This window comes from Rhinoderma darwinii, chromosome 4 (genome assembly GCF_050947455.1).
Source record: "Rhinoderma darwinii isolate aRhiDar2 chromosome 4, aRhiDar2.hap1, whole genome shotgun sequence".
Lineage (NCBI taxonomy): Eukaryota > Metazoa > Chordata > Amphibia > Anura > Rhinodermatidae > Rhinoderma > Rhinoderma darwinii.
Genome location: NC_134690.1, coordinates 141,615,972 through 141,640,458, shown reverse-complemented (window position 1 = coordinate 141,640,458; position 24,487 = coordinate 141,615,972). Strand labels below are relative to the sequence as shown.

At 38.7% G+C, this 24,487-nt stretch overlaps 1 protein-coding gene across 6 annotated transcripts in view; it reads right to left on the bottom strand.

Moving 5' to 3' along the window:
• NLGN1 (neuroligin 1) overlaps window positions 1-24,487 on the bottom strand; it is a 413,346-nt gene that overhangs the window by 184,366 nt on the left and 204,493 nt on the right. The window lies entirely within an intron of this gene.

Below are 24,487 nucleotides of genomic sequence, written 5' to 3'. Positions count from 1 at the left end.
TAGAGTCAGACTGATTAATTGAGTCTGTGGACAGGAGTCTTTTATACAGGTGACCATTTAAGACAGCTGTCTTTAATGCAGGCACCAAGTTGATTTGGAGCGTGTAACTGGTCTGGAGAAGGCTGAACTCTTAATGGTTGGTAGGGGATCAAATACTTATTTCTCTGTGCACAATGCAAATAAATATATATAATTTTGACAATGTGATTTTCGCTTTTTTTTTTTAATATAATCTATCTCTCACTGGTAAAATGAACCTATCCTAAAAATTCTAGACTGTTCATGACTTTGACAGCGGGCAAACTTACAAAATCAGCAAGGGATCAAATACTTATTTCCTTCACTGTAAGTTCCAAAATCTTGCAGAAGAGTGTAAGCTGTTTTAGCTGCAAAGGGGGGGACCAGCTCTATGTTAATTTATTAATTCCTATAAATATAGAATGGGATGTTTTATAAGCTCCTTTAGATGTAATGTGAAGGTGTCCCAATACTTATGTCCAAGGCCGATTCTAGCTTTTCTGCTGCAGCTGCCTGAGGCAAAAATGTAAATGGCACCCATCCACAAAAAAATCATGAGATATCCAAGTAGCCAACCTCTATTAAATCATTCACACAAAAAATATTTCATACTGCTAACTTTTCTTTTTTTGGTAGGTTCCGCTGGACTGTTTGCACTAAGTCATAGATTCGTTGGACTACTTCGATGATCTACATTTTTTTTTAAAAATAAAATGGTGAAAGAAGGTTGCATGAGGGAGTTTTTATTTCAATAAAAGATATTTTCTTATGTCTCTGTGTTTTTTAATACTTTATTAGTGCCTTAGTAATGGCCACTGTCTGACAGCTTTCCATTACTAAGGCTGGGGCTTAGTGTTAGCCTGTAAAAAGGCTAGCAGTAACCCCCAATTATTACCCCAATACCCATTGCCACCAGGGTTACCGGGAAGAGTCGTGTACAATCCAGTACCCGATCATCTGAAGTGATGGTCGGAAACCGGGTTGACCGCAGTCTGGTATTATCAGGCCGGGAAGGGACAAAAACCGTGGACCTCTCCATCCTGGAAATGCTAGCCTGCTGCTACTTTATTGCATCTGGCTGGTTATGAAAAATGGGGGGGACCCCACAATGTTTTTTTCAATTATTTATTTATTTGTAAAAAAAAAAACGTGGGGTCCCCCACATTTTTCATAACCAGCCAGAGACAATAAAGCAGACACAAACTAGCATTACTGGAATGGGAAGAGCCACGGTTTTTGTCCTTTCCCAGACTGATAATACCAGACTGTGGCCACCCCAGTACCCGACCATCACTTCAGAATGCCAGGTACTGGAACGTACCCAGCTCTTCAAGATACCCCTGGTGGTGGTAGGTACCGGGGTAATAATGGGGGGTTAGTGCTAGCCTTTTAACTGGCTAACTCTAAGCTCTGCCTTAATAATGGACATTGACAAACAGACAACTGCCATTAGTAAGGTGGTAACAAAGTATTAAAAATACATAGGCATAAGATTTTTTTTAAAATTTAAATAAAAACTCCCCCACACAAACCTCTTTGACCATTTTATTTAAAAAACATAAACGTAAATGATCCAGCGGAACATGCAAAACAATAAACAAAAACTAGCAATATGAAAAATAAAAACATTTATACACACCTACAGCAGTCTTCTGTCTTCGCTCCTGTGCCACAATAGAAATTAGACGTTAATGAACTGTAGTTTCTATTGTGGCTCACAGGACCTAGAGATGTGCCAGCAATATTAATAGATATGAGAGGTGCCGTGCGCCATAAAAAGCTAACACAGGGACTCCTAAAACAAATTATAACACATTTCCTTTAAAGGGTAACTAAACTTCTGAGATGTCAAAGTGACATGTCAGAAGTTTTGATTGGTGGGGATCCGAGCACTGAGACCCCTACTAATCGCTAAAATGAAGCAGCAAAAGTGCTTGGGTGAGCGCAGTTACTATACTGAAAGGGGCAGGTGTCTGAGTGTCAGACTGCTGATGGCTCTATTGGGTGGGGATTACCCCATTGAGTATACCCCCCAGTCAGTAGGATGCTCAGACACCCACCCTTGCAGTATAAACCCCCACCTACTGTCAGCAAATCACTTTTAAATTAGTGGGGGCATGAGCCTGAGCGCAGCAAGCAGCGCTCTGCCTGCGGTTCAGCCTCACCCTTCAATTTGTAAGGGAGAAAAATAAAAAAATGCACGGCGACACAATAGTTCAGATAAAAATGGTAAAAAACAAAAATAAAACACAAGGTGAGGTATAAGCTCACCTATAGGAGTTGTGCTAGGTCAGGCAAAACTCTGATGTGTGCATGGGTTAATAGAAGAATGGCTGCTGCCAAGGTCCGATCCGGGAAACAAGGATTGTTACCGCCAGAGTAATGTGAGAAAAAGACCAAATAAGGACTTATAACGGCGCTGCTATAATGAAGTTTTAAAATCAAGGCATATAAATAAATAAATAAATGTTTTATTGGTAGGTAGGCTACGCGTTACGACATCGAACTGTCGTAACGCGTAGCCTACCTACCAATAAAACATTTATTTATATACCTTGATTTTAAAACTTCATTATAGCAGCGCCGTTATAAGTCCTTATTTGGTCTTTTTCTCACATCACCCTTCAATTCACAGGCGGCTCTGTTCCTCTTGCTGACCCTCTCCTCTTTGGCTGTGCGTTCTGCGTGCAGTGTCAGAAAGGAGGAGTGTTCTAGCAGACGTGCACCTATCCTGCTATACGTCTGCTAAATAAGTGCAATAAATTGCACATTTGCAGAGAAATTCAGAATGCCGTTTTGGATGTGAATAGAGAAGACATGTTAGTCAACTTTATGAATGAAACTGTGACAAGATGGTCAAAACTATAAGGCTGAGTTCACACGTCGCGGATTTGAGGCAGATTTTCAGTGCAGATTTTACTTTGCAATGCAAAAGTGTGAGATCTGCATCAAAACCGCAACAAAATCTGCGACAAATCCGCAACGTGTGAACTCAGCCTAACTATGTTTTAAGGAATTTCCAAATAATCCCTGGACCTTTCACAGTGTCCAATCTATGCCCCAAAAGTGGATACTATTCAACATTTGCACAAGCTACAAAGATGAAGAAACTGATTGTTATACAACTCCGGGTAAGTAATTTATACAGCATGATTACAACACTGGATCTTGTTAAAACATGTCCGCAAAAGTAAAAGTCATGTGTTTAAAATCATTCTCTGTGGAGTATCTTGGAATGATTACAACACCATTAACAAAACTTGAATTATTAATGTGTTGAGTTTTCAACTTTTTTATGTCTCCATGAGATATATTATTTAACACTGCTACAAAGCACAATATTTTGAAAGTTTACATGCAAAATCACACATCAAAAATGGAGCAGTATAGAAAAGATGAGTGTCTTTGCAGATGAAGACAGTCACTCTAGTGGCGTAAACACTTCAGGACAACCCCACTGAAAACTCAAATAAATCTTGATTTATATATTCTTATGTATAGCACCAGAACATAAGGTGTTATACAAAGAATGTATTCATCCACATCAGTCCTATGTGTATTTACTATGTATTTTTTCATTACAGACATACATGGGGGCACATATACACATATATTAGGAACAATGTCATGGGGTGCTAAATAATTTACCAATAGGAGTTTGAGTGCCTACACTACAATAGGAAAACATACATACTCCATGCTGCAGAACTTGGCATTCATTCCAAAGCCCCATCACTGCATCACAGGTGAATACATCTAAATGTGTACTTTATATGTTAAAGAAGTTGTCTGCTTTTGTTAGAAAGACCCCTTCAAAATATACTGATCTTAGTGGAGAACCACCCAGGGGACGTGTTTCAATATATGGTACGTAGTGAATTTGATTGGCTGCCAGTTTAATGCATGGACAAAACATGTCCTATAGAGAAAATGAGAAACTCTTGGTAGTCACTCTCTCTTCTGACTAATTGTTTGAGTCCCCCAATGAGAACCCCCTCTACTAACTTAGGCCTCATGCACACGACCGTAAAAACACCCGTTATTACGGGTCGTAATTACGACCCGTAATAACGAGCTAATAGACTTCTATTGGCCACGGGTACCTTCCCGTTTTCTTACGGGAAGGTGCCCGTGCCGTTGAAAAAGATAGAACATGTCCTATTTCTGGCCGTAATAACGGCACGGACAGCCCATAGAAGTCTATGGAGCTCCCGTAATGACGGGTGGCTACATGTGTGCACCCGTCATTACGGCAGCGTTGCTAGGCGACGTCAGTAAATAGTCACTGTCCAGGGTGCTGAAAGAGTTAACTGATCGTCAGTAACTCTTTCAGCACCCTGGACAGTGAATTCCGATCAGAATATAGAGCAACCTGTAAAAAAAAAAAAAGAAGACGTTCATAATTACCAAGAACTTCCTGCTTCCTCCAGTCCGGTCTCCCGGCCGTTGCCTTGGTGACGCGTCCCTCCGTCACCCCTGGATGACGTTTCAGCCTATGTGACCGCTGCAGCCAATCACAGGCCAATCACATGCTGCAGCGGTCACATGGACTGCCACGTCATCCAGGGATGTCGGGCTGGATGTCAAGAGAGGGACGCGTCACCAAGGCAATGGCCGGGTAAGTATGAATTTCTTTTACTTTTACCTCGGAAAGGGCTGCCCCTTCTCTCTATCCTGCACTGATAGAGAGAAGGGGCTGCCGATTAGTGCAGTTCAATTTTGCATCGAAAACGTGCCCGTAAATACGGGTGGAATACTGGTGACACCGGAACCGTATTTACGGGCACGGGTCCGTAAATACTGGTGCAAAACGGGTCGAATACGTGTGACACCGGACCCATATTTACGCCAGTATTTACGGGTGGGAAAAAATACGGTCGTGTGCATGAGGCCTTAGAATGCACTAATTTACATTTAAAAATAGGGTTTTTGGAACAGGTCCTTGAACTTTTTTAAACAAAACTTTTGCAAATAATGGTAACAAAGTCTGCAGTACAAACACATTATACAACCTAAAAGAACAAACATCATCTAAAAGTGTGAGAATGTCGCTTTAAATAAACAGTAAATGTATTACTTTTATTCTTATTTTACATTTAGATTATTCACAAGCATTGTATTTTAATAAAAGCATATTTTGTTCATAAACTGAAGAGTTATATTATTTGGCAGGAGATTTGACAATTTGAGAACTAAGTGACTGCAAGCATTAAAATTGTAATGTTTCCAGGCAACGTAGCCATTAGGACAAAATGTAGATTAAAATCCTTTTATATAGGCTTTTTATAGAACAATAGTGTACATATTTTGTATAGTAAACATTATAAAGCATTTCACATCACAAACATAGATAAACGGATGAATATGTGTAAGTCAACACAGCACCTATATACCGCTATTGCCCCTAGGATCTCAGCTCATAGTTCATATAGGGGCATAATGTAAAATACAAACTAACATAACTTTTATGCTCATTTATATAGTATAAAGTCATAAAAAATTGACATGCTTTATTCTACTTATCTGATAAAAAATGACTCTGTTTCCATTCATATTTGATAATGTTAATATGTAGAAAATAGAAAAAAAGATTCCAATATTCTTAATTTTCTAATACAATAATGTTATTTTTTTGGGGTTAATAAATCTTTTGAACCCCTTTTTTTATTTAGCATATGAGCTGTAAAGCGTCCTTTTAGGTTACAAAGAAGGGTCATATCGGTGGGAGTTAAAGCTGACCTAGTTTGCCTTGTAATGTTAACATGATCATGAATGTTCAACTATTTTAAGATTTAGATAATATTTTCCTTTTTACACTTAGTGATAACAATTATTTTGTAGTTTATATATTATGTAAGTTGTAAGAGTCTTCCACTGGTATAATGATAATTCTATTCTTGTTACTCTGAGTCTAATGGAAATATAATGACTGATATGTGAACCTTAGTTCTAATGGATATTTAAAAAAAAAAAAATCTTGGAGCTTGTTAAGTAAGGAGCCCCTCTGGGTCTAACCTGACCAACGCTATGTTCAATGGTCATGTCCTCCCTCATTAAGCCGTTACATAATGAATTTGAGACTCCTAATCGGCAGTGGGAGGCAATGTATGGTTCTTCACATCACATAAATTATAGATTTCAATTTTCTACAAACATTTGTCCTAATTTTCTCAATTTACAGTTATATAATGTATGCAATTTTCTAAGGAACATGCTGTGAGTTTATTGGTAGAACAGCTGGAGAACTACAGGTTGCTCATATCAGTTCCATTATAATACAAGTCTGGACAGAAAACACATTGAATCTCACCACATTCTATGTAGAGGCAATGTCTGTGTACGCATGTTTACGTATAAAAAATAAAAACCTTCTGATAAGACTTATCTGAATCTACAGTCTAACATCTGTCTGCTGTCTTAGAATTATAGCTATTTACATCTGCCTACATTCTCAGGTATCTATGCTGCAGTGAACTCTTATTTGAAATATTCTGCGCTAAATCTATCCAAAATGTGTCACACATTAATATAGTTGACTCTGTATGTTTTAAGGCTATGTTCACACAGAGTATTTTGGGGGAGGAATATCTGCCTCAAAATTCTGTTTGGAACTTTGAGGCAGATATTCCTCTCCCTGCACGCCGATTTTCGCGGCAATTATCGCGCCGTTTTTCGCCCGCAGCCATTGAGCGCCGCGGGCATAAAACAGCGAGATATACGCTTTCTCCTGCCTCCCATTGAAGTCAATGGGAGGTCAGAGGCGGAAGCGCCCGAAGATAGGGCATGTCGCTTCTTTTTCCCGCGAGGCAGTTTTACTGCTCGCGGGAAAAAGACGCCGACGGCTCCCATTGAAATCAATGGGAGGCGTTCTCGGGCCGTTTCTGCCGAGTTTTGCGACGCGGTTTCCGCATCAAAAAACTCGGCAAAATACCCCGTGTGAACATAGCCTTATAATGGTAAAATGGGATTGGATACACAATATTTATCATAGACAGAAAAACATTTTCTCTAAAAATGTAAGAAAAACCAGTGTAAATATAAATCCTTGAGTTGTATGATATTGCCATTTATTAATTTACTTTTGTTGCTTATATAGCGCTAGCAAATTCTGCAGCTGTGTTTAAAGATTGTAACCATTTACAGCAGTCCCTGTTCGTAATAGGGTTCACAATCTTATTTCTCAGACACACACTGGGGTCAATTTCATAGGAAGCCAATTAACCTGTCAGTATGTATTTCAAGTATAGGAGGAAATCGGAGAACCTGCAGGAAACCTATCCAAACATAGGGAGAGCATACAAACTCAATACAGGTGTTGCTATTGGTCGAAATCGAAACCAGGACCCAAGCACTGCAAGGAAATACTGTAAACAACTGAGCCATTTTATTATATATGTTATATATGTTTCTTCAATCAATGGCCACCATAACAACTTGGATAGGGTTTGTCACCCAGCTGTCGAGGGACCCTATTTGGTAAGACAGCCTAGTCCAGGGGTCTCAAACATGCCGCCCCTGAGGCTGTCATCTGCAGCCCGCTGTCAGAAGCATAGCAGGAGTCCCAGGCAGAGCGCTAGGAGTGGCTGTGCTTTGGGACTCCGGTTCTGGGGAAGCCCCTGACATCTCTGTCCGTATATGGACAGTGATGTCAGAAACATAGCAGGAGTCCCAGGCAGAGTGCTAGAAGTGTCTCTGCTCCAAGACTCCGGCACTGGGGAAGACCCTGACATCACTGTCCTTATATGGACAGTGATGTCAGGAGCAAAGCTGGAGTCCCAGGCTAGCAACGCTCTGCCTGGGACTCCGGCTTTGGGGTTGCCCCTGACATCACTATCAATATATGGACAGTGATGTCAGGGGCTTCCCCAGAGTTCCGAAGCAGAGAATATACTAGTGCTCTGGTCTTCTCTGGGACTCCGGCTCTGGTGTTGCCCTGGACATCACATTCCGGTCCAGGAGGATCCCTTGATTTTAAGGGCTCCTCCAGCAGAGGAATCCACGGTCAAAGCGATGGCAACGCTCTGGCTGGGGATTCCACTCCTAGAGGGATTCCTATCTACTGGGGGGGATGTTTCTGGCCCTATCTACTGTGTCATTATCTACAGAGGGCACTGTGACATTATCTATGGGGGTGTGCGGCAGTATCTACAGAATGCACTGTGGCATTATCTAAGGGGGGTGTGGCATTATCTCCAGAGGGCACTGGGAATTATCTACAGAGGGCACTGTGGCAATATTTACGGGTGGTGTGTGGCGGTATCCACAGAGAGCACTGTGGCATTATCTACACAGGACACTGTGGCATTATCTACAAAGGGCACTGTGACATTATCTATGGGTGGGTGTGTGGCAATATCTTCAGAGGGCACAAGGGAAGTATCTACAGAGGGCACTGTGGCATTATCTACAGAGGGTACTGTAGCATTATCTACAGAGGGCACCGTGGCACTATCTAAAAAGTGGCTACCCAATCTTAACATTCTTGTGTCTGCCAAACCCTGCCAACTAAGCGGCAAGACTGTATTTAGCGAAACTTAAACTAGAAAACTGGTTTGTTTTAATAAGCACATGGAGTAAACTCGCAAATTGAAAGGGCTTGTCCGAGATACCATCATATTTTCAAAAACCCCTTTAATGGATGTAATTTATAAATGTATATACATTTGTAATATACTTACATTTTCCAAAGTGGCCCCATTTCCAGATCCTGCCGTGGGGAACTTGACTGGTGACGTCACTCTCTGCACTGGCTCTGCCGCTTTGTTGATCTTGAATTCTTTGCCGGGTATACGACACGTCACTTGTCACGTGGTGTATATCGGCTTGTTCTGCTTCACAGCCCGTAACGCGCATGCGCTGTCACTGCTGTTCTCATAACAGAACAAGCCGAAATACACCACGTCACAAGTGACGTGTTGTATACCCGGCAAAGAATTCAAGATCAACAAAGCGGCAAAGCCAGTGCAGAGAGTGACGTCACCAGTCAAGTTCCCCACGGCAGGATCTGGAAACGGGGCCACTTTGGAAAATGTAAGTATATTACAAATGTATTTAGATTTATAAATTCCATGCATTAAAGGGGATTTTGAAAATATGATGGTATCTTGGACAACCCCTTTAATGAAAGTTTAAACCGAACTGTATTATTATAGTAATGTAGTATTGTTATAGTAATGTAGTATGGTTATAGTAATGTTGTACTATTATTATTATTATTATTATTATTATTATTATTATAGTAATGAAGTATTATAGTAACGCAGTGTTATAGTAATGTAGTGTTATAGTAATGTATTATTATTATTATAGTAATGTAGTATTATTATTATTATTATTATTATAGTAATGTAGTATTATTATAGTTATGTAGTAGTATTATAGTAATATAGTATTATTATAGTAATGTAGTATTATTATTATTATTATTATTATTATAGTAATGTATTATTATAGTAATGTTGTATTATTATAATAATGTATTATTATTACTATTATTATTATTATATTATTATAGTAATGTAGTATTATTATAATAATGTATTATTATTAATATTATTATTATAGTAATGTAGTATTATAGTAATGTAGTGTTATAGTAATGTAGTATTATTATTATAGTAATGTTGTATCACTATAGTAATGTAGTATTATATTAATGTATTATTATTATTATAGTAATGTAGTATTATTAGAGTAATGTAGTATTATTATAGTAATGTAGTATTATTATTATTAATTATTATAGTGATGTAGTATTATTATAATAATGTAGTATTATTATTATTATTATTATTATTATAGTAATGTAGTATTATAGTAATGTAGTGTTATAGTAATGTAGTATTATTATTATTATTATTATAGTAATGTAGTATAATTATAGTAATGTAGTATTATTATAGTAATGTAGTATTATAATAGTAGTTCAAATAACTAATTGATTAACAAATAATTTTGTATTGTATCAAATTTAAAAGGAATTCTAATTTTTTTAATGTGTGGCCCATTTACCCCGCCAATTTTGAGACCCTTGGCCTAGTCCCTCTCCAATTGTGATGTTTAACTAGGAATATTTGCTATTTAAGAGACTAGGAAAACTCGGTGACAACACCTATGCGAATTATTGTAATGGTTGCCATATTGGCTGTTACAAAACAACATAGCTGAAAATTAATTTAAACAACTGGACTGAAGTATACAACTTTTTTTTAAATATTAATATACAGTAAGCTCCTATTAAATGTGTTTGTGTTTCTACATGTAGCAAGGACATGTCTTTAACACATATTTCTCTTTAACAGCAAAACTGGCAGAAGTAAAAATAACTGTACAGATTGAATATGGAAATGTTTGAGGAATTGAATCATTGTATGTATAATTCACATTTCCAGCAGAGAAAACAGATTTATATAACAGTGGGTGTTTGTATGCAAAGTGAATCACTCAAACCGGAGATCTTTGTCATCATTTTCCAATTTTTAAGCATGCCCAGTATTTAATGTTCTGTAGAACTGAGCAATTCCTCTGGTATAGCATCTAGTTTATTTACAACAATGAACTCTCACAATACTAGTCCCGGAAATAAAAACACTGCATGGTACAATGTAAGAATAGGAAAAAGATATATATTGTAGTTAGAGATATATTCTGCATCCTAACAAGGCTAGGTAAATATTGCTGAACTTCACTGTATACTAAACCCCTTTCGGGCACCACGACGTAATAGCACATCGTAGTGCGGGGGGTGATGTATGGGGCGAGCTCACGTGCTGAGCCTGCTCCATACACTGCGGGTGTCAGCTGTGTTTTACAGTTGACACCCGGGACAAACGGCCAGGAACAGAGATCACACTGTTCCTGGCCGTTTAACTGTCAATCGCGACTGCAGCATCTGAGGAATTAAAATGAGGGGGCTGCCCCTCTGACAGCTCAACCCCCCCTGTGAGGCACTAGTTGAAGCAGGTTGTCATGGCAGTCCAGGGGGCCTAATGAAGACTCCAAGGTCGGCCTTCACTCTGCCTGTGGGAGGAAGTAATGTAAAACATTTTTTGGTTTAATGGTCAAATTAGCTCTAAAAAAAAATGTAATAAAAAGTGTTCAAAAAGCTGTATGTACCAAAAAATGGTACCATTAAAAACTACAGCTCGTCTTGCAAAAAAATAAGCCCTTACACTGCTCAATCGATGAAAAAATAAAAAAGTTACGGCTCTCAGAATGTGGTGAAATTTTTTTTTAACAAATAGTTTGTTCTTTGTAAAAGTAGTAATATATATATTAAAAAAAAAATATATGAATTTGGTATCATCGGAATTATATTGAGCCACAGAAAAAAGTTAAGTTGTCGTTTTTACTGCATGGTGAAGGCAGTAAAAACAAAACTCAAAAAACTATAGAGGAATCACAGTTTTTTCCAAATTCAGCCCGCAAATATATATTTTTTCACTTTCCCAGTACATTATATGGTACTTTAAATGGTGCCAATAGGAACTACAACTCCTCCCACAAAAAATAGGACCTCACACTCCTCTATTGACAGAAAAGTTATGGCTCTTGGAAGGCAGGGAGTGAAAGGCGAAAATGAAAAAGCAAAAAATGTCTCTGTCCGGAAAGGGTTAAAGCATCCCTGAGTTTTCATCAAAAAGTTCAAAATCATCATGGTACTCAATCCCCAATAATGTTATGATGTTTTACTCGCATTTTATTGCTTTCCAAATTCTTCTTCACTTCCTGGACCCCTATTGTTTCACCTGTTGCACTATTTTCTGTTCTCTCTATAGTGAGGAACATGTCACTGATATGTAAATAAACCAGTACGGTACAGGGGGGACTTCTATGTCCACACTTCCAAGTATGCCATAATAAGTCAATAAGCTGCCTCTCATTATATGTAACTATATATATATATATATATATATATATATATATATATATATATATATATATATATATATATATATATATATATATATATATATGTATAGATATATATATATAGATATATATAGATATATATCTATATATATATCTATATATATAGATATATATATATATATAGATATATAGATATATAGATATAAATATCTATATATATATATATATATACAGTGAAGGAAATAAGTATTTGATCCCTTGCTGATTTTGTAAGTTTGCCCACTGTCAAAGACATGAGCAGTCTAGAATTTTTAGGCTAGGTTAATTTTACCAGTGAGAGATAGATTATATTTAAAAAAAAAAACAGAAAATCACATTGTCAAAATTATATCTATTTATTTGCATTGTGCACAGAGAAATAAGTGTTTGATCCCCTACCAACCATTAAGGCCTCATGCACACGACCGTGTTTTTGCGTCCGCAATTCCCCCGCAAATCCACGGGAGAATTGCGGACCCATTCTTTTCTATGGGGCCGTGCACACGACCGTAGTTTTTGCGGTCCGTGCACGGCCCGGGAACCCGGACCGCAGAAAGTACGGACATGTCCTATTATGGTCCGGAGTTGCGGTCCGGGCTCATTGAAAACAATGGCCCGGCCATGTGCATGTGCGGGCGGCTTGCGGCTGACAGTCCGCTGACAGTCCGCAGCCGGCCGACACGAAAATCACGGGCGTGCACACGGCTACGGTCGGGCTACGGTCGTGTGCATGAGGCCTAAGAGTTCAGCCTCCTCCAGACCAGCTACACGCTCCAAATCAACTTGGTGCCTGCATTAAAGACAGCTGTCTTAAATGGTCACCTGTATAAAAGACTCCTGTCCACAGACTCAATTAATCAGTCTGACTCTAACCTCTACAACATGGGCAAGACCAAAGAGCTTTCTAAGGATGTCAGGGACAAGATCATAGACCTGCACAAGGCTGGAATGGGCTACAAAACCATAAGTAAGACGCTGGGTGAGAAGGAGACAACTGTTGGTGCAATAGTAAGAAAATGGAAGACATACAAAATGACTGTCAATCGACATCGATCTGGGGCTTCATGCAAAATCTCACCTCGTGGGGTATCCTTGATCCTGAGGAAGGTGAGAGCTCAGCCGAAAACTACACGGGGGGAACTTGTTAATGATCTCAAGGCAACTGGGACCACAGTCACCAAGAAAACCATTGGTAACACATTACGCCGTAATGGATTAAAATCCTGCAGTGCCCGCAAGGTCCCCCTGCTCAAGAAGGCACATGTACAGGCCCGTCTGAAGTTTGCAAATGAACATCTGGATGATTCTGAGAGTGATTGGGAGAAGGTGCTGTGGTCAGATGAGACTAAAATTGAGCTCTTTGGCATTAACTCAACTCGCCGTGTTTGGAGGAAGAGAAATGCTGCCTATGACCCAAAGAACACCGTCCCCACTGTCAAGCATGGAGGTGGAAACATTATGTTTTGGGGGTGTTTCTCTGCTAAGGGCACAGGACTACTTCACCGCATCAATGGGAGAATGGATGGAGCCATGTACCGTCAAATCCTGAGTGACAACCTCCTTCCCTCCACCAGGACATTAAAAATGGCTCGTGGCTGGGTCTTCCAGCACGACAATGACCCGAAACATACAGCCAAGGCAACAAAGGAGTGGCTCAAAAAGAAGCACATTAAGGTCATGGAGTGGCCTAGCCAGTCTCCAGATCTTAATCCCATCGAAAACTTATGGAGGGAGCTAAAGATCCTAATTGCCAAGCGACAGCCTCGAAATCTTTATGATTTACAGATGATCTGCAAAGAGGAGTGGGCCAAAATTCCATCTAACATGTGTGCAAACCTCATTATCAACTACAAAAAAAAGTCTGACTGCTGTGCTTGCCAACAAGGGTTTTGCCACCATGTATTAAGTCTTGTTTGCCAAAGGGATCAAATACTTATTTCTCTGTGCACAATGCAAATAAATATATATAATTTTGACAATGTGATTTTCTGTTTTTTTTTTATATATAATCTATCTCTCACTGGTAAAATTAACCTAGCAAACTCAGAAAATCAGTAAGGGATCAAATACTTATTTCCTTCACTGTATATATATATATAGATAGATAGATAGATAGATAGATAGATAGATAGATAGATAGATAGATAGATAGATAGATAGATAGATAGATAGATAGATAGATAGATAGATAGATAGATAGATAGATAGATATCTAGATAGATAGATCCTTGCAGTATTTGCTTGTGTCTCTCTGTCTGCTTTGTTATAGCTGCTTTCCCTTTCAGCAAGCCAGCATTCCTGTTTCATAATCTATTTCATACATACTAATAACCCTTTCTCTCCTGTGAATCATTCTTATAATTTGCTTTACCACCATTTCTCTATTGCCGGCGATGTCCCTGGATTTCTTTGACTCCATATGCTCTTTGCCCTCTGCTGTCTAATGTTTTCTACAAATATCTCTCAACAATAACTAAAAAACTGCATGTAAGCACTAATCCTGGGTTCCCACATCTCAATAAACATGTGTTTTTATGCTGCGAATAGAAAATGTCGGCATGTACTTTATATGTTAAAGAGGTTATCTACTTTTGTTTCAAAGGCCTCTGAAAAATATACTGTTCTGGGACCCCAGGTATAAACTGTAATTTGTGGGACAACTTTGCAGAAACTGTTCATTTCCCAAGGGAACATGAAGCATTACGTGGTACCTATTGAATTAAATGGGATTCCAGTTTAATGCATAGACATTAATGCATAGCCAAGTCCTCTAGAAAAATAGAGATACTCATTGTAGCGGTTTTTTGACCCACATTGAAAATTTAGGCAAAATGGCGTGTTTTCCTCGTGATTCTCGTCAGGAACCCAACATGAGTGCTTACATGCGCTTTTTAGTTATGATTGAGAAATACTTGCAGCAAACATTAGACAGTACAGGGGAAAATTCACAAAGAGTCAAGGACATCGCAGGCAAAAAAATAAAAAAAGGCTATGATCCCTCCCCCACTTCCTGCAGTCTGCCTCCTCTTCTCTGTATCTAGGGTCAGAATTTGCAAGACCACAGGGGGTGGACATCATATTACAGGAAGGGAGACACCTAGTGGCAGTAAGTTCATACAGACTGCAAGGATACAACAGAAACATTTTTTAATACATCAAATTGCAAAGTTGCTAGAAATCAGGTATACTATTACATTAGTTAGTTGTATAAAAAGTTAGTGTCCATTTAAGTACATAATTTCCTTGTCAAGATTTTACATTTACAATTTTCCAGTTAAAAATAACTTCCCTCATATTAACTGGAATATAAACTTTTACGTTGGTAAAGACTTTTGAGAATATCATAGACAGGACCCCTGATGAATCGGAGCTGGAAAGTCCATCCAAAGCAGTAATGGACCGGCTGAATCTTATTTTAGGCATATTATGAGGAGAAAATTGAAGAGAAAAGAGAATGAGGACAACCAGCAACAAGGTGTAAAGGATCTGCCAGACACAGCTTCTGTGTCGACGCCCGTGATTAATCAGTCTGTATCTGCTCCTAGGTCTGATAGAGTGACTCGATCTGCTACCACTCAGGCTGAGGAGTGGGAGAACCTATCACAGCCTGGCCAGACGGAGCTAGCTCCCGCCCTCGGTCTATTTATACCTTCATTTGTTGCTCTTCCTTTGCCTGTGATTCTGTCTGGTTTCCTGGCTCTGCTGTTCCTGCTAGTATTATTGACCTCTGCTTCAAATTGACCCTGGCTTTACTGACTACTCTCCTGCTCTGCATTTGGTACCTCGTACACTCCTGGTTTGACTCGACTCGTTCACTACTCTTGCTGCTCACGGTGTTGCCGTGGGCAACTGCCCAATTTCCCTTAGCTTCTGTGTACCCTTGTCTGTTTGTCTGTCGTGCACTTATTGAGCATAGGGACCGTCGCCCAGTTGTACGCCATCGCCTAGGATGGGCCGTAAGTAGGCAGGGACTGAGTGGTGGGTAGATTAGGGGTCACCTGTCTGTCTCCCTACCCCGACATTACACAAGGTAAATAGATTCAATCCCAGAAATGATGAGAATGTCACTGAGAAGCCTGAAAACCCAAACAGAAAATAGGCAAAAACTATTCATATGGTCACCAGGAGTCAAAACTAACATGACAAAGGAGAGTAATAATGTTGATGATGGCGATGCTGGTAATATTGCAACTACTCATAATAATCATAATAATAAATACAAACTATTAACTACAGCCAAAGATATATACACTATTTACTTAACGCACTATACATAATAATCAATGCTAGGGAAGAGTGAAACATTTTCCTGTTCCAGATTTGCCGTACATTTGGTGTGTTTGCCGGACACCAAATAATTGCTAATTAGCTGCCATGTGGAATCATGGATCCGTGCTCTGTACACTGAAGTCAAAGAAGTATGAAAACATAGATCATACAGATGCTTAGCCTTATTCTCCCATGGAAGACCATAAAATCTAAAATATGGATCTGAATTTTAGACTCTATTGACTTTAAAGGAGACAATTTGGATCCATATTATGGATATTTACTCTCCCCAAAGAAGGAAATTTAGTTGAATAAGGATCAATATTCTCCCTATAGACACAATATGGTTTCGTATATTTAGACTCCATTGACTACTATGCAATTTGTGTTCCCTAAAAAAACCAAGCAAAGTTGCATTATGAATCTGTATTTTTAGACTCCATTAGCTTCAATAAGGGAAAATATGGATCTATATTCACTGGCTGTTCATTCTATGCAAATTGCATCTGAGCCTCAAATTCGCCAAATCCTCATCAAAGTAAATTTCCAATGTTTCACTGTTTTGCTCGTTATACAATGATTGAGCTTTCTTTATATAAAACCAGAAAACACCCTAAGCACTAAAAGGAGAAAATATATCATTATAACTGGTGCAAATGAAAAGTGGAGTAGTTGCCAATGGCAACCAATCAGATTCCACCTCTCATTTTCAAGAGGCCCTTTGGAAAATGAAAGCAGCAACCTGATTGGTTGACATGGGCAACTACTCCACTTTTTCTTTGCACTAGTTTTGATATATCTCCCCCAAAGTCTTCAATATTACATTTCTGGATTAGAGCTGTGCTCCCTTGTCATGGGAGGACAGACTTCTATATAAAGAGAAGCATATCTTCCTTCATAGATCTTAGTTAAAGCACAAAAAATAAACTAATTCTATATAATTGTCAAAATAATAATTTTGGCAAAATTACCGATTATTTAAAGACATATCAAAAACAATGTTAAAAATCTAAAAATTGTACACCCCTTTATCATTATTTAATATTCCATGTACACACAATATAATAATTTCTGTATTGAGGAAGTGTCACATGCTTTTCATGCACGGAGAGCTGGTATTTATATGTCAAAGCAAACAACAAATGTCCGTTCGTGCTATTCCATATTGTCATTTTGATGACTTATAGCCAAACTTCTAGTGTTTTTCAGCATCATTACCCATATGATTCCCTCTGGATATGTCTAGAGACATCCAACTAAATGTAATGATTTCCAGCAAACCTGAAAACCTATACTAATCATATTAACTAACCTGTGAGATTAAACAAATTACAAAAGTGGGATCATTGTATTTTGGCCCATTTTTCTTAGGGGTCATACACAGAACGCTTGTACTCCTGCTAAGTACGTGTCTAATCTTTTTCAAAAGCTGAGACACTGATGTATATTTGTAGGCATTAACCACAAGTTCTTAGATACTGCTCTCATTAAAGTTAACTGAAATCGATTTTTAGAAAATAGTGCTGACAAACTGTGGCCCGGGGTTTAGTGTGAGATGGCAACAAACGTGTATAATCTTTGGCCAGAAGGTATGTTTAACTAAAATGACTTACAAACACAAAGCTTATCAAATGCAAGGGCGATTGTTCAGTTCATTTTCCACATAGTGAAGCCTGAAATAAATATTCTAAAGTTTATATCTCCCACAATGTTTTTTTTAACCCTTTCCCACAGCAGCCCTTTTTAAGATTTTAATTTTCGTTTTTTCCTCCCCACCTTCCAAAAGCTATAACGTCTTTATTTTTCCGTCGATATAGTACTAGGAGGGCTTGATTTTTGCGGGACGAGTTGTAGTTTTTGGTACCACCATTTATTTTGCCATATAATGTACTAGGAAGCGGGAAAAAAATTATTTGTGGGGTAGAAAATGAAAAAAACAGCGATTCCTCCATGGTTTTTTGAGCGCCGTTTTTAGGGAATTCACTGTGCAATCAAAACAACATGTTAATTTTATTCTGTGGGTCAATACGATTACGGCGATACCAAATATATATAGTTTTTTCTATATTTCACTACTTTTACAAGTAAAAACCTGAGTGTAAAAAAGAACATTTATTTTGTGTCGCTAAATTCTGAGAGCCATAACTTTTTTATTTTTCCGTCGGGTAAGTGGTATGAGGGCATATTTTTTGGCAGGATAAGCTGTAGTTTTTAATAATACCATTTTGGTGTACATGCAATGATTTCATCATTATGTTTATTTTATTATTTTTTTATTATGCTCTAGGGGGAAAATAGGAAAAGGTTTTTTTTTTTTACTTTTAATATATGTTTTTTTTCTTACACAAAAAAAAACTTTATTTAACTCATTTTTACTTTTTTTATTAGTCCCCCTAGGGGACTTCAACCAGCGATCGTTAGATCGCTTGCACGATATACTGCAATACTAATATATTGCAGTATATCGTGATTCTGACAGGCATCTATTAAGCCCTGCCAGAGGCAGGACTTAATAGGTGTACAAAGATGGCGGACCTAGGAGCCCGCTCCATACTTCCCCTACCCGACTTTGGCGTATGGATACGTCAAATGTCGGGAAGGGGTTAAAGAACCTATAACTACCTTTCTACAAATGAGGCCGCTACTTTAACAATATATTCTGCAATTTACTAAAGACCCTAAAAACAGCAAGCAATGGAGTGACTCTTTTACGATACTGGTCAAGCGCTGCTAAAATTCAATAGCCTGTAGGAAGTGAGCAGAGCACAGTGAAGAACCAGGTAAACATCCTCAGAAGAGCAGCAAGAATGATGGACTCATGGTGGAAGCAAATACAGCAAAGTAGCAAGAACTGTCTAGCACAGAAAGTTCTCAGGGATCACAAAATTGGTCCCAATATTTTAGCACTGTTTAGATTTTCATGTGGTTTTAAGTAGGCGCAAACAGGTAGCAAGATGGCTTCCATTAACTACAGCATTGGCCATCTTAGTAAAGGGCAAAGCTTAAAGGAACAGTGTCATCACAAATTATTTTTTTATATGTTAAAGATGTTAGTGCTTTATTAAAAACGTTTATATTCATTTGTGTGTTTGTGTTTTACTTTTTCTTATTTTTACACTTTTTCTTCCCTATGGGGGCTGCCATTTTTTTTCCATTTCTGTCTGTGTCGATTAACGACACATACAGACATGGAATACGGCAGCCACAGTCCCATAGGGACTGCGAACGGCTCCCGTCCCATTGACTTCCGTGTACGTCGTCTTTGTGGGAACTGCGCATGCGCCGCTCCCACACAGTCCAATTCGAAATTGGCGCCGTCCGGCGCCATTTTCCTGTGGACCGGAAGTCGCGGCCGGACAGTAATATTACTACTTCCGGTCGCGGCTTCCGGATTTGTGCACTTGGACCAGCGGCAGCAAACGGAGCGGACGGGCCGGAGGGAGCCGCGGCGGCAGGAGCAGGTAAGAGATTTCAATGTATGTTCGTGTTTGTGTGTGTTTACTACTGTATGTAAACCTACTACACTGTGTGTTAGCTCAAAAAATGGCGACACACAGTGTAGGAGGTTACACCGTTCAAACCCCTCGTTTATCCCGGCACTAGCCAGGATAAAGGAGGGGGGGATGCTGAGAGCTCACTAGAGCGAGGGCTTTTAACCCTATGTTGCACTGCTGCAATTTTGGGAATAGCTCCATCTAGTGACCAAAAATGGGTAGTATTATAAATTTAGAATTAATTTATAATATTTCCTGACTCGTGAAAAAAATAAAAAAAATTTGAACAATGTTTAATCACCCACACACTAAATGTTTAATTTTTTAAAAAAAAACATGTTTTTCTGGCAACACATTCCCTTTAAGGGCAAAATTGCCGCCTCCAGTGGTCAAGTGAAGAATTGCAGCATAAATTCTTTATGGTAAAACAGCAGCTGCTAGTGGACAACGATGAGAAAATAACATAATCCTAAAAGCCTCACTCTTAATCTCCTTGATCCCCAGTAAATTGGTTGTCTGCATCTACATGAATATTGCTTAAAGGGATTTGACAATGATATTGTTTTTCTCTAAAAGTTTTTTTATGAGGTTAACCGAGCTGACAAAGGGCGCGATAAACAGTTTGCCTCTGATTTATCTTGGTTACATTATTACTTTGTCATTGCTTAACCCCTTCCAGCTTTTTGGCGTGACTGTACGTCCAGATTCAAAGTGCTTTCCAGCAATAGGGCGTACAGTTACGCCCTGTAGATGAAGCAGGAGCTGTGCGCGCTTCACCTTCAGCGGCTGTCAGCTGTCATACACAGCTGACATCCCGCTGCAATGGTGGCGATGGTAGTTACCGCCGATCACCGCCGTTTAACCCCTTCAATGCGGCTGTCAATGGCATCCGCCACATTGAAGTGGTTGGCAGAGGGAGGGGGCTGGCGGTGGCTGCTATGGCAACCAGGAAGCCATTGCTAGGCTTCCTGGCTGCCCAGGTATGGAAGCCTATTAGGTCCTGCCCGAGGCAGTACCTAATAGGCTAACTGTCAGATAAAGAATGACAGTTACAATACACTGCACTACATAAGTACTGCAGTGTATTGTACCGGAGATCAGAAGACCAGATCTTCAAGTCCCCAGGTCAGTGTAATAAAAAAAAGGGAAAAAAGTAAAAAAAAATGTGAAAGAAAAATAAATAAATAAATAAAAGTTTTAACTAATAAAAAACAACAATCGCCTGTTTCTCTGATCAACTCCTTTATTATTAGAAAAAAAATGAAAACATGAAAAACAACTATACATAATAGGTATTGCCGCGTTCGGAACGGCCTGATCTATAAAAATATCACATTATTTTTACCGCACGGTGAACACCGTAAAATTTTTTAATAAAAAACAATGACAGCATTTTATTTTTTGGTCATCTTGTCTCAAAAAAATTTAATAAAAAGTGATCAAAAACTTGCAAGTAACGAAATGTTACCAATGGAAACTACAGTTCGTCATGCATAATACAAGCCCTCCCGCAGTGATATCAACTAAAAAATAAAAAAGTTATGGCTGTCAGAAAATGGCGACACTAAAGCATGATTTTTTTTAGAAAAGAGTATTTTTATTGTGGGAACGTAGTGAAACGTAAAAAAACGATATAAATTTGGTGTTGCTGTAATCGTATCGCAGAATATAGTTAACATGTTGTTTATACTGCACGGTGAACACTGTCAAAAATAAAAATAAAAACCGTGCTAGCATTGCTGTTTTTGGTTTTGCTCATCTTCCAAAAAATGGAATAAATAGTGATAAAAAAAAATTGCATGTACCCCAAAATGGAACCAATAAAAATTACAGCTCGTTCCACAAAAAACGCGCCCTCACACACGCCTTAACGGAAAAATAACACGTTATGACTCTCAAAATGCAATGATGCAAAATGATGCTAAATGACGGCCCAGACTAATTTTTTAGGTCCAGTAGTATTTCACTAAATACCCCACATTATCATTTGCTGGACCCCACAGGTGGACCCTGTAGATGCAGCGGAGGTGAGGACACTTTAGGGCCTTGTGCTGCTTATAGGGCTAGTGAAGAAGTCAAAGATTAGGCAATACTGGAGCGCAGATATTTTGTATAATACCCAATAAACCCTGCCTGTGCATAAAGGATTGGTTCAAAGCGTACCACACCAATACATGGATTATTCATTCACCCCATTATTACATCATCCCATTATGCCCTGATGTACTCTGCCCAGCTTACATATACCCGGATGTACTCCGCCCAGCTTACATATACCCTGATGTACTCCGCCCAGCTTACATATACCCTGATGTACTCTGCACAGATTACATTTGCCCCCATATTATAAGGTGAAATACCAGTAAAACACCAAGCAAAATCTGCGCTTCAAAAGCCAAATGGTGGTCCAACTGAGCCTGGCAGTGTGCCCAAACGGCAATTTATGACCACATATGGGGTATTACTGTATTCTGGAGAACCCGCTTAACAATTTATGGGGTGTGTGTCTACGGTGGAACAAGCTGGGCACAACACATTGGGCACTGAAATGGCATATCTGTGGAAAATGGCAATTTTCAATCTGCAACATCTATTGTGTAATCCTTTTTGCAAAACACTTGTGGGGTCAAAATGCTCACTACACCCCTAGATAAATTCTTTGAGGGATCTACTTTCCAAAATGGGGTAATTTTTCAGGGGTACCACTGTACTGGTACTATAGCTCAATGCAACATGGTGTCAAAAAACGAATCTTGTAAAATCTCCACTCCAAATACTAAATGGCGCTCCTTCCCTTTAGAGCCTTGCTGTGTGCACAAATAGCATTTTATGACCACATGTGGGGTATTTCCCTACTCTGAAGAAGTTGCTATACAAATTTTACGCCGGCTTTGCTCCTTTATTTGTTGAGAAAATGAAACATTTTGAACTAATGCTATGTCTTATTGAAAATAATGTAATTTTTCGTCTTGACTGTCCATTTCTAATAAAATCTATGAGACAACTGTGGGGTCAAAATACTCACTACACCCCTAGATGAATTCCTCAATGGGTGTAGTTTGACAAATGGAGTAACTTTTGGGGAGTTCCCACTGTACTGGTACCTAAGGGGCTTTGCAAAAGCGACATGGTGCAGAAAAACCAATCCAGCAAAATCTGGTCTCCAAAAGCCAAATGGCGCTCCTTCCCATCTGAGCCCTGATGTGTATTCATACAGTTCTTTATTACCACATAAGGTGTATTTCCGTACTCCGGAGAAGTTGCTTTACAAATGTTATGGTACGTTTTTTCCTTTATTTGATGAGAAAAGGAAACATTTTGACCTAAAGCGACATCTTAGTGAAAAGAAAAAAAAATGTTTAATTTTTACTGCCCAATTCTAATGAAATCTATGAGACACCTTGGGGGTCAAAATGCTCACTATACCACTAGTTGAGTTCCTCTAGGGGTGTAGTGTCCCAAATGGAGTCAATTTTGGGGAGGTTTCCACTGTACTGGCACCTTAGGAGCTTTACAAATGCGACATGGTGCAGAGAAATCAATCCAGCAAAATCTGTACTCCAAAAGCTTGATGGCGTTCCTTCCCTTCTGAGTACTGATGCTTGCCCAAACAGCAGTTTATGACCACATGTTGGGTATTTCCCTATTCTGGAGAAGTTGCTTTACAAATGTTGGGGTGCTTTTCCTCATTTATTTGTTGAAAAAAATGTAACATTTTGAGGTAAAGCTGCATCTGATTGGAAAATAATGTAATTTTTAATTTTTACTGCCCAATTCTAATGAAATCTATGAAATACCTGTGTGGTCAAAATTCTCACTACATCACTAGATTAATTCCTCTAGGGGTGTAGTTTCCCAAATGGAGTCACTTTTGTGGGGTTTCCTCTTCTAACCTGACAGGGTGCCTGAAATATAATTTAAGAAAAGGAAGGCCGAAAAATCCACTAGGTGCTCCTTTGCTTCTGGGGCTTTTGTTTCAGTGCATTAGCAAACTTCGGCCACATGTGGGATATTTCTAAAAACTGAAGAATCAGGGCAATACATATTCAGTTGTGTTTCTCTGGTAAAAACCTTCAGTATTACAGGAAATATGGATTAAAATTGAATTTCTGCAAAAAAAATGACATTTGCAAATTTCCCTTCCACTTTGCTTTAATTTAATTCCTGTGAAACGCATAAAGGGTTAAGAAACTTTCTAAATGCTGTTTTGAATACTTTAATGGGTGCAGTTATTAAAATGGGGTGATTTGTGGGGGTTCCTAATATATAAGGCCCTCAAAGCCACTTCAGATCTGAACTGTTCCCTAAAAAAATAGGCTTTTAAATTTTCTTGAAAATGTGAGAAATTGCTGCTAAACTTATAAGCCTTGCAACGTCCTAGAAAAATAAAAGGATGTTCAAAAAATGATGCCAACATAAAGTAGACATATGGGAAATGTTAACTATTTTGTGTGGTATAAGTATCTGTCTTACAAGCAGATACATTTTAATTTAGATAAATGCTAAATTTGCACATTTTCTCTAAATTTTGTTTTTCACAAAAAATATTGAATTTATCGACCACATTTTTTCACTAACATAAAGGACAATATGTCACGAGAAAACAATCTCAGAATTGCTTGGATAGGTAAAAGCATTCCGGAGTTAATATAAATCATGTGAAGGTGTTATTGAGGACAGGAGTGGAGGAGAGGTAACAGACTGAGAGCTACGAAATGGTAAGAGCAGAGTTCACAGCAGCACTGAATCTGCACGCTCCTCTCCTGAAATACTCTGTGCTGCTGTGAACTCTGCTC